The 14,919-nt window shown below is 26.3% G+C and overlaps 1 protein-coding gene across 3 annotated transcripts in view; it reads left to right on the top strand.

Moving 5' to 3' along the window:
• LOC132929569 (lachesin-like) overlaps positions 1-14,919 on the top strand; it is a 396,933-nt gene that overhangs the window by 7,578 nt on the left and 374,436 nt on the right. The window lies entirely within an intron of this gene.

The raw sequence follows: 14,919 nt of genomic DNA, 5'->3' as shown, positions 1-14,919 counted from the left end.
AATTACAATATATTGTTTAGAGGTTATTCGCTCGTTTCCATCAGTCTGCAAACAATACGCACCATAACGCGGTTTTTTGATCGGCAAGTCAATAAGGGTTTTTTTAAGTATCCCACATCACATTGTTCGATGATGTACTGAATTTCCTTGAAAACTCCCCTTTTCTGGCCGACACGCACACATATTAGCTGTACAGCATGCAGCGGGTCATTAAAACTTTAACCATACAACAAATATAATAAAGCATCGACAGGATTTAGTATGTATAATGTATATATTATCTGTTTGTAGTATTTTAAAACCGTTTTTGTACTAAAACGTGGATAATAATTATAGCTCATTTGATCTACAATATTTTGGCCGTAAAAACTTAAATTTTAATAAAAAAAAATCAAATTGATGTAGCGTTTGTCTCGCTTTCATCTAGATTAGTAGCTAACATATTATAAAATTATATAACCAACTTAAAAACACATTCGTACAAAGCGTTTGTCAAGTTAATCATTAATTATAGTATCGTAGTTTGCAGTTCTGCCTATACAAAACAAGAATTAAACACCATCAGTTAGATACGCAAGATTTTAAGTTATGTAGGTATAATCTAAGTTTAATACTCTATAAGTCGCAAGCCTCTTCAAACAGTACTTATAATAATCGTAGGCTTTCTCAGGAAATACATGTGAATTGAATGTGTTTAAGTGTGATATTTTATAAAGTACGACATAATATACGAGTACAAAACATATTTTTTACAAGACAAAAAACTTAACACATAAATTATAACTATGATTATCGTGGCCATACTGCATTTAAATTATCAAAGTACATATTTACATGAGCGATAGTGACATACATAGGAATATTTGTAGAGCACTTGAAATATCTATCGTTTTTCTAAAAATATTTTTCACGCATATAATGTTATTGTAGTCAAACACATTTTATTTTCATAAATATTCTATATTATAATCATAACGTAATAAAATATTTACAATTAATATAAATATACTTATTGTAAATATGGTATACTATTATTATAAATGGTATTTTTATTCTATATTACAATATTATTATAAATTTTCAATACTATTTTATAATTTTTGATCTGTTTATTAGAAACAAAAAACTATTTTGAAAATTTAGCAAATAAATATTAGTCTACCTCGAATCGTTATTCTATAAATGTTTGTGTAAAAATATAAAATTAAACTACTGATATATTATTTTCAATATAATATATTTAAGATCAAAAATATATTATGTTTGATATTTGTATGTATACATTTCAACTTGAAATCTTTCATACAAATACAATCGAGCCAATATCCTGTAATATACGTAATGTTCATAATAAAATACATTACGAGTACATTGTACAGGGATGGATTTTAGTTTCCATTTAAATTAGTAAATTGTTATTATGTCATAATATATTTTCTACTCTCAATTTAAAAGCAGTGGAAAGTTTACAAATCCGAAAGTACATTACTTCTTTTTGAACTAACTTCATAAATAATAAAAGTCATCGAGAACTCTACTTTTATGTTTACGTTTTTTCCCTTTAAAGTTTCGAGAACCTTTCCTCTTTTTTTAAAAAAATTAACGATATTAATAATTTTCAAAATTGCAATGTACCTACATTTTAACCGTACTATTATGTTTTTTTTTAAATACATTATATTTGTTTGGAATTGATAATGTTTTGCACGTTTTAAAATTTTATACTGATTTTAATAGTTTTTATATTACAAATATACTATATACATTAAAAAAAAAAAAAAAATAATAACAAATAAATAACTATATTTTTAAATGATAAATATTTATAGTGATATTGAAGTAAAAATATCTAACATTAATTAAAGATGTCATCAAGCAATGTTTGTGTTTTACATTTTTAAGTATAGTTATTAAAATCTTAAAATAAAAATGGTGTAATTCGAAGAAGCTTAAATGAGTTTAAACACCCCTTCTTCCAACACATAAAAAAAAAAATAAATAAATAATAGCCCTACGAAAATAGATTATATTTTATATAATATATTTATGTTAGTTGAATTTACATAAATTCAGTTTAATTTTATCAATACTTTTATTTTTAAATAATCATTCAAATGTTATGAAAATAATTTATCGTGAAGCAAAATAAATGTGTCTACTGACTAAATTCAAAGTTTAACTTAATATGTACATAGTGCAGTATTCGCTACTATATTGCATGTTTTTAATTTTAAAACAAGTTACTATTATATTCAAATAATCAATTATTTACTTAATATTTAATTAAATTTGAAATGGGGTTTAAAATTTAAATAGTTATAATAATTTATAACAATACTTTAACTATATTATAAATATAAAATACAAGCAAACTTGAGCAAAACAAATTGTCCATGTGTATTATATATTTATATCCAATATATCATTACTACCAAGTATGTATCTTCGTATAATCGTATCATAAACAGGCTTTGCTATCTGTAATTGTAATTGATATTTTCTGTAATAATTTTCTTTCAGTTGTAATAATAGTTATGATAACATCGTACATTGAAGTTTTGTAAAAGAAATTCTATCAATAAATTTCATTTTTATTTTGTTGTTAAAAAGTTGTATAGCTGAAATCAGGCCATCTACTAAAATTCAGCAATTTCTAAATAGTTTTTTTTAAACTTAAAGTACTATTAATTTAATGTGTTAATTAATTATAAATTAAACAGTTACCTTTATAGAGTTATAAAATGCAAATGGAACAAACAATATTTTTTTAGACAAACAAATACAATTATTATTGTATTTTTTTTTCCAGAATAGTTTTAATTTGTAATATGTTCATGTTGTTTAAGAACTAAATAATTTGTATAAAAACGGACCAATATTGTTATAATATTTTTACTTCCATTTTTTACTGTTTTAATATTAGCAACTAAATTATATAATATTTTATATTTACAATTATACAAACTTATAATAGGTAACATGTAACATGTCCGCACATTTTACCTACATATAATTTTTTATTCGCTCTTTATCTGTAAAACTAGAACAATTCGCCAAGAATAAGAAGAAAAAAATAGGATAACGATATTATTTCTGCAGTACAGTACACCCCTGTATTTTTGTACTCATATCTACTATTATTTTCTACATCGTTTAATATATAAAAAACCACTTTTCTAGAAAATAGGGGTAACATTAAAAGGATAAATCAATACAGAGACAGTTAAACCATGAACTATTTTTATATATTTTGGAAATTATTTTATTCAAAGAGGAACTCAAACTAATAAGAACAATTCACTGTTAATCATAATAATTATTTTACATGGTCTAATTAACATAATATTTTTTAGCACCATGATCATAATTATGATTTATGACACTGATTTAAATAAATTATTCATTATAGGTGAACCAAAGATAAAATTTTTAATTTTTCCCACTTAAATCTATGTAGCAAATTTTAAGGTTAATATTTTAAAATAAAATTAATAACTGTTTTAAAAAAGAAATTCAACGAATATTCTAAATTATTATTATTATTATTTATGTATTATTCTCATTTATGAAATATAACGAATACTTAGGTATTGTTTATGTGTTATATTTGCTTAGATAAAAATCATATGCAAATTCATTCGTAGTGTGTATGCGAGAAATAAATTAATACTCGGAACCTATGACCTATGTAAATATTTTGTACTGTATATTTTAGTTTTTACGTAATTATTTTTTGAAGAAATATCAAAATGTTATGAACATTTTTTTTTCATTCTAAAAATGAATAACTTCAGCAGCTAAGATGATTTTTTTTTTTTAACTTTTATCAGGATTAATTTATTTGTTTAATATGCTAATCAAACGTGTATAATTTGTTGGGTTGTTTGTTCATAAAACCTTAAACAATACAAAATTACTCAATTTTAACTATCATTATTCAGAAAAGGGTCATGACGACGACAATGGTTATTCGTACTTCAACACTACCTGCAGTCTGATATAATAATAATATTATACCGTAAAACTAAAGGAAATAAATAATGTTTATAAATATGAAGTCAAGGAATTGAAATATTATCTCTAGTTGCGTGCAATCTGAGTTTCCATTCCTATCTATACAACTGCTACAACAACACACTACAAAATAAAATCACTACCGGGAAATAATATACAATCTATTTTTAACCCTCCAACATTAAAAGAACATCCTTTAAATCTTTTATTTTAACAATATTCACACATACACCACGAGCACAATTATATTATATTAATATATTTTGCGTTAAATTAAGATATCAAATTAAAAAAAAAATATTTTGAACAGAGTGAATATGTATAATATATATATATATATATTAAATTATTTATTATTCAAAAAATATAAAATATAAAAATCTCATCATCGGATAATACAAACAAAAATTTGAATACTTTTTATTTTTACATCCTGTAAAAAATTAAAATTTAAGTACTTATGTGTATATTATGTTGGATTTTAACGGTTTTCTAAATGTTACGAAAAAAAAAAATCTGTTCAAACGACTGTCTACGGTAGTGGGTTATTTTATGTATAATATCAATATAAATTGATATTCAATATTATTATCTGTGTGCTTGAGTGTTGGACGATCATCTACAAAAATAAGAACTGTGCGAGTCGTGCATATGTTATAATGATATTATTATATTTTGCTGTAGTATTGAAAATATATTTAAATAATACAAGTTTATAGTAATCATGTTTTTTGTAATACAAATAATTACAAATAATAATATATAGATTAAGTATTTTTGAGCGATATGTTATTATCAAACTGGCGTGAGCTAAGTGATGGTTTATACATTTTTAAAAAGCCATCGTGATGAATATTATTGTCAAACAAATTGACATTGACGGGCCGTCGTTGTGCGATTGCGGTTGGAGGTAGAGCGATTGCAAGGGTCACGTGATTATACGCGCAAATCGTAAAACTCGCGTCTAGACTCATTCGTGGTTGATAGCCGAATTTATTCGTTTACAGAGACATATCGCCCCCCTCCCTCTAAAAAAACCACGCACACCTGGTTCAAATAATTCTCTTTGGCCACGGCGAGGGATGGATACCGAGTGTAAGTTGTCCCTCCACCTAAAGTCCGAGTAAAAAGAATCCGAAAATCGATAGACCTGGACTATGTTGGCTGACTGAAAGATCAGAGAGTGCGTCCACGCGGTTATTTAAGGTTATTATTATTATCAATAATATCATTGTTATTAATTTAATATTACTATTATGTATATGTATTTTAGAAAGTAATAATTTTATAATAACCGATTATGACTTAATTTTCTTAAATATTTTACCATATAAGTACAAAGTTACTTTAATTAGTACTTCAGTACCTACTTGTCATTCAACGAGAATAATATTTTTTCTTAATTTTTCTGACCATTTTTTATAGAATACGATGTTAATTATATTAGAGATATGTTTAAGCGGACGGTTTAATTATAATTTTAATATTTATATTGCGTTAACATAAATTTTATTTAATATAATTTATGGCCTTTTTTTTTAGAAATTCGTGAAAAAATACTATATATACCTAATTGTATTACTTTATTAGTATTATACTCGTGTTGTAACATCGCTTTATTAGTCACATTTGACCTTTAACTTCGACACTCAACAAGGTGAATGTTTTTAGCACGAATTGCAGTTTTTTTTAAATTGTACATTTACCCAGTATATGTATATATTTATAAATGCATTTTTTTTATGAAATTAGATGCTAATATAATAACATTAATATAACTGTAATAATAATAATTCATATTATTTCTCACTATATTTACTGTCTGCGTTAATATTATCATATTACTAAATACATTTTTCCGAACTCGAATCCAAAACGTTCCAGTATGGGAGGAAGGCTATCGCAGTCGGATGTTCTCCAGCCCTCCTGCCGCCCTTATACGTCGGCGTTGTGTCGTAATATACGTTAGCCCATATCCCCGTGGCTCTTCGCGCCCATCACGAGACCGCGCGACCGATTCCTACCCAACAGGCGGCGGTAGAAGTGGCGGACTTTGCCCGTTGCGTGAAAACGTTCTTTGAATATCCTTAATGATGATCGATTAATGGTTCAGATGATGACAGTTCGGCGGCAAAGAGACGGAGTTGTCTCTTATCTCTCCGAGAGTTCGTATCCACCCCCTCCCCATTCGCGTACACGTACGTCTAAATACACAGACGTGCGCGTAAGCACACATAAAGCCCCGAGGGAATATGCAAATCGTAAAACCCGACTTTCGCGCGCGATTCAATTACCCTGGCGGCTGTCACTGCTGCAGCCGCCGCGGAACCACGCACATACAGTAATGTTTTCACCCCCTGTAGCCACCGCCCATACAGCGGTTTTCAGGGGAACGAAAAAAAAAAAACTAAAATATCTCAACGGGTGTTTGTTCTATACGCGTGTACACAATAATAATATGCAACTATCTTGCGCAATACGTACACAAATGCACGTCCTACCAGCCTCCGCACTTAAGAGCATGTTCTTTGCGGAAATACCATATTTACAACGTCCGTTGACGCGCAACTCGTCTGTTGGCCTTCTACCGCGGCCCCTTCTCTACCGCACACGAGCGATCAACGCGGGTTTTCAGGGTTTGCACTCATTATTTATTTATATTAATTTTGGTACCGTTTTGCTGAATTATAAATACTTTTCGTACGACCCGTCGTATATGTACGGTTGTTAAATCGTTTCGTCGTTAAAATATTATTATTATTATTCGTACACTTTCAATTATACGTTTATATGTGACGTTTCACGTAGGTATTATAATTTTTATTTCGTGTTATCGCCTAAGTACTCTATACTTTACAATATACAGGATAATAGTATGAATATATAATATATATATATATTGTTCATTGTGTACTTGTGTACGATTTGGATTTTTTAAAACTTTTTTTTTAAATATAATATTTTCTATAGGTAGGTTGGTATATATAGGTTGGTTCAACGTTGTAAAATCAATGAATTTAATAATCGCGCTCATTCTGTGGTATATTTTTCAAATACACGTCGTGTAAACATTAATTAATAATAAATACGTATAGATATAATTTTTGTTTAGATCATTATATTTTTCATTTCAAAATTATGATAATGATATTTATATAATAAATGTTAGGTATAATAGAATATAATATATTTATATAAATCTAAACTTTTTATAAAATGAAAATATTGAAGTTCGATGACTTACGTAAGTTAAATATTTTTAGTATACTTTTCTTTTTAACTACGATAAAGACAATGAACTAATAATGTATACTTACAGTATAATATTTTGTTAAAAAACTACTTTCTATTGTTTCATTATTTTTCAAATAGTTTTTGATATTAAATTAAATATTTATAAAATATCTCATTAAGTATTAGTTATTTTACAAATATTTAATATATTGTTTATGCATGAAATATTTTATTCAGAATAAATGTTTCTTATTTAATTTAATATTTAATGTTATCTTATTTATTATATCTTAATAATAATGTAACTTCTATAAGATATGAATAAAATCGTTAAGTTTAATATCAATTAAACTTATAAACGTAACATCTGTAGTTTATATAATAGGTTTACATATTTTGAAATTAATATTTAAAGTTTAACAAAACGTATGGTTATATGCTAACTGCAATATAACTCATACATGTAATAATTTAATATAATTTTAAGCACATTAATAAATAAATTACGACTACCTTTTTCTAAATAAATCATTACTTAAGTTTTACTTAAAAGATGAACTTCTAATAATAAGTAACTTTTAAATCAAGTTAAATTTTTGTATTAAATTGAAATGCTTATTGAAAGTATTTTAGTTCTAATCAGTATTAATTATAAATGAGCTTTTAAAAGTTAGAGTGCATTATTTTGTTTGGGAAAATTAAGACTTTCAAACTTGTGTTTATTTTTTATCAAAAGCTTTATAAATTATAAACATCAAAATATGTAAATGCTCTTTTGCTATGATCCAGATTAAGCTTTTAAAATTATGTCACTTTGTATAAAATCATTTTTGAAACATAACATACACTCAGGTTATGTATTAACATTGAAGAATTTAATAAATTATGACGTTACAAACAATTCAGAAAAATTTACAATATACTGTTATATACATGTTATTGTACTATTCGTGGTTAGGATTGTAATATAGGAATCAGCACGCTTGAGAAGTTACATTTAAAATGTTGTATATATTAAATTATGTAATTAATATAATATATATATTGTATTGAGTATTCAACTTATTAAATGTAGAGAATTTAACAGAATTACATTTACAATATTTATTTAATAAGCTTAAAGACCACGCGCATGGCACATTAATATACCTAATTATTATTATAACTTTAAGCAAGAGCCATATGAATATTATGATAAATTATCAATTAGATAAGCTACAAAGAGTTACATAATTTTAGACGAGTATTGCAGGTCTAGTCACATTGTCTATTATATTAGTTATTGCAAATATATACATACACTATTTATGATATATTATAATGTTTATATCATGTTTGAGTGTTTGCATAATACTTGCACTAACTAAAAGCTACATTTATGAACTGTTTCAACGCGAAAACGTCAAACTAATATTAAAATCCATCTGCGTTTGTCACGTTTTGTATAATCGTATGATGTGAAAATCGTCGTAAATGGTTGTGTGTAATCATAAACAAAAAAGAAGCGCCCAATAAATGCGCATATGATTACGGTTGATATTGGACATTGCCTTTCCATAAAACAATTATTATTAGTTTAGAAGTGTTGACGCGATTTTAAGTCTTTGAGACTATTATAATATACAGTGTACAGGATGTCTGGCCGTACCTGTCCCCCACACATTTAGCTCAATAAAGTTATATTATATATTTTTTTTTTTTTTACTTTTCGTGTTATTTAAACATTATTCCGGACAGCTTGCCATTTAAAAACGCCATTATTCGTATAATAACATTAAAAGCTTAATTATTTGTTTCAATCCATATAGAGTTATACGTTGAGATAAAGTGCGAGAAAAAAAAGGAGGTGGCCATGCAATACTGAAATTAACAAAATGTAGTAGTAATAGTAATAATAATAACAATAATAAAAAAATGATTGCGTGTACATAAATCAAACCACGGTCATCGTAGTAGAGAAACATTATAATATAATATATTACCTATATGCATTTAGGTCGACTGTGATCCGCGACGGGAGGAGAAAACGCTCCAAGTTTCCCGCAACACTAGTAAATAATAATAGTAATAATAATAATAATAATAATAATAATAATAATAATATACATATACATTTACATATATTGCTAATGTTTGTACAATATAATATTATTACAATAATGTTTTGTACATTAATACCGCGAAAATTGCGCAACAAGCATATACGCACATTCAAACTATACGGCTTGGATCACACTATGCGTTTTGTCGGTTGCCGACTAACAGGAGCCGATCGGTATAATATAATAATAACAATAATGCATGTGCATCGTCGCCTACGTCATCAGAGTATCACAATATACTTATACGCGAAAGTACATTACTAATGTACCTAATATATTATTATAATATTATATTACGAAATGAGCGCGTGCGGGACGCGGGTACGATAGTATTATTTAGGTATATTGAGCATTTCTTATGAAATTATGTTTTGGAAATCGGAACTTAACGAAAAACGTATATTGGTACGAACTCCGAAACTCGATTCTTGTTTATTTATTTATTTTTGTTTGCTGTTGCCAGCTCTGCGTGTAACCGCATCGTATATACACTATTTACGATATGACTGGACGCCGCGGATGGCTCAAAAAAGTTTCGTTTGGCAAATTTTTAGATGGTAAAATTCGATACAGTTGGCGTAGTTTATAGAGAGGTCACTTTCCGATTATCACAGTATAGGTTTTTGTAAGCATGCGAGGAAAAACTACAGAAAAATATTGTGAAATTTACGGTGTTGTAAACGAAATCGATTTTGGTCGTTTCCGCTGTAAATAAATTGTTATTCGGATAAAACTAATCTCGGCCACTCGAAACGTTTGTGGATTATTTATTTAAGTATATCTTTTTAAAAAAATTATACGTGTACGATTATTGATACGAAGTAGATTTTAAAATATTTTCATTATTTTTGAATAAAATACTTGGGTATTATCATGATTTTTTGAAGTTTTTCTTGTTGTTATTGGTACAATTAATAATAACAACGAACAAGCACATATTAGAAATAGGTACTTATTTGGTTATTATGATGCTTTTAATTCAAAATGAAAAATATCAAACATTTGTTGTTTATAATGCTCTCTTTATTATTATAAACCACGGAATGTATTATATTTATGAAAATTCATAAAAAGAAAAATAACGACCACATTATTAATTAGCTATTGCTAATTATTTTCTCTTTCAAATTTCCTCGGATAAAATTTGCCTTTTAGGTCTTGAACTCTTGGGACTTGATATAACTATTTTATTTGTACGAGCTTAATTATTTTACTTAACTGTAATAATAATTACGTCCAGCATTTATCTCGACAAAAGTTTTCTTCTTATACGAACTCTTGCCATTTATGGTTTTATAATGACGACTACCTGTGATTGCTTACGGTTAATTTTGATTTTGCCGTGTTATCGAGGGCGTGAAAAAAATTTCGAGACAATATGCGTTTTACACATTAGTGTAATAATATTCCGTGACTTATTTCACATGCACCACACGAATATATCACACAATAATATATTATAACTTCCACGGCGACTACCTATATAATAGTACCTGTTTTCACATTATAATAATACCACGAACATATTACATACCCATTATATTTTATGAAATATTATTATGAAAACGCGAAGCGCACAATCGATGGCCTCTCCCCGTGTTTTTCCTCTACGCTCACAACAAGCCCCCCGACCACTCTATAGTTTGCATTCCGCCTTGCTATAACCTTTCGCCGGCGCTTGCAACTCCGAATTTTCGTTGTAGACCAACAACGCCGTCGCTTCGCGTGACGCTCGCATAATAATATGATGTATATATTTTCAGCCACTCCGCTCGTTAACGGTCCGAAACGATAAATCGCTGCCGGAGCAGGCAGTATGATGCCCGACTTCGATTTCGTTTTACGTGATTTTTTTATTTAGTTTTAACGGTTTACCGTTTCGCATCTTTCACCCGGTCGGTCTGCGGCCGAAAACGTTATTATGTAATTATATTAAAATATATTGCGAATGTACCTACTACCTATTTATTTATTGTGTGTGCATGCGTACATCAAATTATTAGTTTATTAATGCTATGCACCTATGCACTTTTCTTGAAAGAGGGTTGAAAAAATCGTCATTGAACATCGCACGTGCCGTGTTTGCGTTATCTTATTATAAAATATTCGATACTATTGAGCAAATGGTTTTTCTTTTGAAATATTGATATATCTAAATAAAAATTTGGTCTAGTAGAGTCTTAGTTATGAAGACGTATATAGTTGTAAATAAAACTATATAATAGTTCATAAATATTTTTTTTATAAAGGACCTTTGTATAATATTTAATATTTATTTATACTCGAGCAATTTAAAAAATATATAACATGTTAATAATATAATATTAGTTAATTGTTATAACTTGATATCAACTATCAAGTATTAGAATTTCTAACCTTGTCATGCATATAATTATTTTAAAGTCATTCCCAAATGCTTTTGGTTACAGAATTGACTCAGAAGAATAAATTAATCTGCGAATCACGTTTTTTTTTTTTTTTTTACTTCCACATCAGTTTTTATGAATTCATTTAAAAAAGCGATTCACTAAATATATATTGTTATTATTATATGTTTGATTTATAGTTAGTAAAATATTTAAAAAAATGAAGGTTTAAGAAATCAGTGTTTATTTATTATACAATATAGTATTAGTATATAGGTACATATAAAGGTGAATAATTTCTTATAACCAGATGTTAATTTATAGAATTTATAAGAAATAATTCCAATTATATCTTTAAATTACAAAGTTATTTATCACCTGACAACCTTATGCATATTTATTATATAATAATATAAAGTATTTTCGTGCCTAATACTCAACCGTATGTATGTAAAAACAATAATTTTTGTATATAGTTTGAATTTCAAACACAACCCTAGTGTAGGCATCTCCTTCTCCCTTGGGATTGAAATGGACTCTTTAACGGACAGGATATAATATATAATACGAATATTTCGAATATTCTCGGTCTGAAATAGTACGAAAATTCCGAAGTTAATATCTCTTTGGGTCGACTACACCTGAAATTTCGTGTTTTTTTTTTTAAATATTATATTTCAAAATTTCATTTTTTTTTTTTAAATTGGTTTTACATCAACCTTCATACTATCTCGGGAATTTTGCCTTTAATATTAAAATTTTCAAAAACATCAGAATATTTTAAAACCAAGATTATATATGTTTAAAAATAATTTAATAAAAATTTATAAAAAATAAATATTATATTTTGATATACATCTTGAAATACCTATTTAAATAATATTTTTGAAATCAAAAAAATAGGTCAATAATTATAATAACGGGTACATAGTTTGATAATTTTTAATAAATTTTGTTCATTTAACTATTGGATTGTAATAACTAGTATAATTTTTAATTATTAGCAGAATAACAATAATATTGTTTTATTTTTTTTATGCACTTTAAGTTTTAATAATCACATAAGATTTAGTAAAAAACTTATTTAATTTTAGTTAAATTGAATGTATTAAATATTTATAGTTTTCTCAAATATTAATTTAACAATAATTTTTTTGTACCAATTTTTCTGAAAGCTTTTAGTTTTTCTGTAAAGTAATTCGACAAGTTAAATAAAATGTTTTTACTGAATTGCGGATGTGTCTGTACAAGTTATTTAAGCTTTTCTATGAACAGAACTATTTTTAATGTGAGATTATCATTAAAGTTTGTTCTAGTTACATGTTACATAATGTGTTTCAGACATTTTTCAAAACTTAAAAACAATTCTACTAGTCTGAAACTTATACCATTACTGTAAAATAAATATAACTTATAGATATCTAGAACATCATATTTGTGAACGGATTTTTTTGCTCCTTATCGGATGACAGTCAATACGTTCAATAAATTTAGATCTGAAATATTTAATATTCAATAAATACAATAGAATTATGACCTACGCTGCTATTCCAATTAGATAAATATTATAAAATATGTTTTTATTTTTTTTTGAAAAGGAACAGATCAAATTATTTCCCTTCTAGATAAAACGAGTTTTACAAAGACTTATAATAATGATAGAATAAAAAATTGAATTGACAAAAGAATTTCTGGGAATGGTCACCGGATCTTAGAATCGGCTATTACTTCTCCAATAGGTACTGAATATAAGTTAATACTATCGTTTCCTGGTGAGCTATAGATAATTTATTTGGGCTATGGAGAATTTCTCGACATGGTCCCCAGCGATCCAGCGCATATATTAGAATAACATAATGATATGTGAACGAAAATCACAAATGTAGACTAAAAGGAATAGCGTTAAATAAAACATGATGACGGGGAAAGGGGAAAATATGACATGACCATGTATCGGAAAATGAAAGAAAAACCTGAACTGTAGACCAGGCTAAAAGTTCTAAGAGAACAGTGATATGTACCAACATCAAAGGTTAGTAAGCAACGAGTATTTCAAACATAATATTAATACTACTTCTAAGACCAACCAGGACAACAGACAACACATCATAGCACTCTCGTGGTATAAAATTAGTCTATTGGGTATATAACCCATTTATAACATATTTAACAAATAATGGGATTACATGTGTATTCATTGTTATTCAATATTATTAATTATTATTATGCAAAATATTTATATAAGTATTTGTCACTACTCTAAAAAAGTAAATTATATTATACAATTTATGTACCTAACACATATTTTACTTATATTTAAATTGAATCATTTTGAATGCAAATTAAAATAATAAAGTATATTTGAACAGTCAATTAAAAATATTTTTTTGATTTCCTTTTCAAATTGAATTGCTTATTTAATATTTATATTATTGTGATAAAATATGTGAACTTTTAATTTAAATTGTCAAGCGGGTATTAAATTTAAAATTTCGAAATTAGATTTGATGATTAATGATTTGATTGTAAATACAAAATGAATAATGACAAATTATATTCAAATTTTTAGGATTAAAATATGCGCTTCTATTTATCAGAATAATATAAAAAAAATAATAATAAATGAAAACTGACATAACAAAAAAAAGAAATTATAATACATAACTACCTCATAAAAACTATTTATTTTTAATTTTAATCTTATAATAAATGCATTGAATATATTTTCAATCTTTATAGAAATTAAAAAATATATATATTAATATCTATTAAAATCTATTCATCATTTTGGCCAACTAAAACATTTAAAAAATATTTTTTATTTAAACAATACTAAATAAAATTTTTGATATCGAAAAAATGTATGCACTTATGTACATATTATATTATAATAATAATAGTTGGAATTCCAGTCAGAAATATTCATATTGTTTTTCGTTCTATTTCATTTATATAATGAACATATAATTGTATGTATAATTTATATAATTGTAAATTTCTCAATTTTTAGTAAAGAATGTTATATTTATTGTCATAATATTATACCTAATAGTTGTAATAATAATTAGTTGTGAGCAATAAAATGTGAAATAAGTAGGTAATGTATATCTCAATTAATAACCTAATTAAACATAGTTAAGTTTTAATTCTTATTAAAATAAATATATACTTTTTATAAAGTATAATATTTATACCTAGGTGCT

This window comes from Rhopalosiphum padi, chromosome 4 (genome assembly GCF_020882245.1).
Source record: "Rhopalosiphum padi isolate XX-2018 chromosome 4, ASM2088224v1, whole genome shotgun sequence".
Classification (NCBI taxonomy): Eukaryota; Metazoa; Arthropoda; class Insecta; order Hemiptera; family Aphididae; genus Rhopalosiphum; species Rhopalosiphum padi.
The sequence above is the reverse complement of the archived record's forward strand: the minus strand, read 5'-3'. Positions and strand labels throughout refer to the sequence as shown.